The sequence below is a fragment of the Etheostoma cragini genome, chromosome 3 (genome assembly GCF_013103735.1).
Source record: "Etheostoma cragini isolate CJK2018 chromosome 3, CSU_Ecrag_1.0, whole genome shotgun sequence".
NCBI classification, from domain to species: Eukaryota; Metazoa; Chordata; class Actinopteri; order Perciformes; family Percidae; genus Etheostoma; species Etheostoma cragini.
In genome coordinates, this window is record NC_048409.1 from 29,005,482 (window position 1) to 29,008,256 (window position 2,775).

Consider the following 2,775-nt stretch of genomic DNA (forward strand, 5'->3'; position numbering starts at 1 on the left):
CCCCCCCCCCCCCCGTAGCATGTGTCGTTATGCTGTTTCAAGTAAGAGACTCTGAGGCGTTTAACTGGTGACTTCGGCTGATTCAGTCACTCCCAGCTGATCAGACGTCATATATCCCATCGTATATAACATCTATATTTTCCCTGCCGTGGGAAAATGAAAGGCTATATTACCGTGTGTAATACAAGGGTAGAGAAGTTTAATGGCCTTCATCATCATAACGCTGTCTTTAATCATTTATGATTCACCTTTCTATATACATTACTATACTATTATACTGCACATTTTATACCCACTTCTATGGTTTAAATCATCTGTCAAGAGGCCTGGATGCAGGTAGAGTGTGTATGTATGTGTATGCCTGTGTGTGTGTGTGTGTGTGTGTGTATTAATAGTATTCAGCAATGCACATGTGATATACACTTCTTTCTGCGATTACTCCGGTTCCGCCGTATGTCCCTCATTTTTCCACATTGTCTTTTTTCACTTTCTGCTTCCTTTGTGTTGTAATTCTAGACGTTTGGCTTTTTCACTTTATAAAACTGTAACGTGCACAAAATGAGATATTTAAAGATATTTTTCAATAAAGGAAGGGAAAAGGCCAAAAAGCATAAGATGAGCACTGTAACTATTGGATGTCAACACCTAACCTCAACCAATCGGGCTGCTTCATATATAGGGCGGGTCTTACCTAGAACTGTCTATAAATGCCCTCGTCTGTTTTAGCATCGGACGAGACTGAAGCTACATCGTGTCCTTGTTTTACTTTCAACTTTCCCCTTCCCCCTTTACAGGTGTGCAACTCCTGCAGTCTTGTTGACATTTTGCCCCACTTTTAACTGTGTAAAAAACAAGGAGGGATAATATTGATGTGCATTTGCTCATTATCTTTTTCAATAGCAGGTTGTGCTTGAGTGAGCTGTTCTGCTGTGGGCTGTCCATTAGAAACAAGCGCTGTGAAGTATTAAGAGAAACATATTGATCACTTTCCTCCGCTCCTCCTCTGTCATTCCATTGAAGGTCAGATGGATTCCCATAGGGCTGCGCTATCTATCTATCTATCTATCTATCTATCTATCTATCTATCTATCTATCTATCTATCTATCTATCTATCTATCATCCCTCTCTCTCTTCTTCACTCGCCGTGTTTTAGCTGCTCACTTTGTTCGCCTTACTCTTACATATTTAAACACTGTTAAACTCTGCTGTATTTCTATTTAAATTGTAACTGGTGTGCTATCTTGGCCAGGTCTCCTGGTTAAATAAAGGTTAAATAAAAAATAAAAAACCCATATTGCGTATTTAACAACGTCACATTTCACATATATATTTTTTCCACGTATCCTGACGCCCTAGTTCCCCGAGCATTGTGATCATATGTAGGCATGAGAATAAGAATCCGGCTATAATGGTTTCTGATATCAGGGTTGAGATCAGTAAATGATGGCGGAGACTTCAAAGATGACGAGTCCAAAAATGTCTGATAATTTGCAGCTTAATTCACACTTTCACGACAAAGAGAGCTGCCTCTGTACACACACACGTAAGTCTACACAAGAGTGAGCAATGACCATAAGAAGACCTGTGTTTTTATATTCTTCTTGTCCTGCAAATGTCAGTTTATCTATTTTTTGGAGACAGGGTTACCTTCAAAATGACTCCTTATTTGTAAGACACTAATAGTTTTACACATTCCAATCTATCCCTACAAACTCCACGCTGACCTTTCCCTGAAAACCCCCTGAGAACAGTAATACAACACTTACATGCATAAATACCAACCTATCAGTTCACCGGTTGGTGTAATATTCAGAGATATTCAGATCAACTCGCTCTTCTTCTTCTTTGGCTCCGATGGATATATAATGTCAGTTAATTACATTTCAGTCATATCTTGTTTTTCCTTCTAAATTTAACCAATCTCTCTGTCTTTTTTTTCTCCCTGTGACATAATTAATCACTGTGCCCCTCCGGGATCAATAAATGAAGTTTGTTTTCATCTAATTGATTTCTTTGTAAAGACACGGTTGGTTTTCTGTCGAGCCTGCAGCAGACGAGGTGATCAACCACCCCCACCATTTACCTAATTTCCCTCCCACATTACAACTTTAGTGTAGAGCAAACAGCTTTCAGAGAAGCGTTTATTGGCGTTTCTGCTTCATTAATGTCTGCACAATAGAAAGATGGAAGAGAAAGAGTCTGTCACAGACGCTCGTGTGTTGAGTGGATAAAAATGCTTTTGGTTTTAAGAGCCAGGTTGTAGCTGTTAATACGTCGGTGTTGTACTTTATATTTAGATTTCATTTAGGTGCCCTGTGTCATGTCACATTGACATCTATACCGCAATTGTTGGAGGGATTTTCCAACTTGAGGAGGTCAATTTTCAAACCACAAATCTGACAATACATCTTCAACACATTCTCATCCCCAGAGGTTGTCACATAGGACTCATGCTTGGTCAGGACCCTTTGGCGTCTGCATCACCGGGGCGCACTTGCTAATTAGGTTTATGAAACATTGTAGTTTGTGTTTGGACCATGCAGTGCTCTGCTACGCCCTGCCACGTCCTGCTACACCCTGCTACGTCCTGCTACACCCTGCTACGTCCTGCTACACCCTGCCACGTCCTGCTACACCCTGCTACGTCCTGCTACGCCCTGCCACGTCCAGCTACGCCCTGCTACGTCCTGCTACGTCCTGCTACGTCCTGCTACACCCTGCTACGTCCTGCTACGCCCTGCCACGTCCTGCTACACCCTGCCACGTCCAGCTAC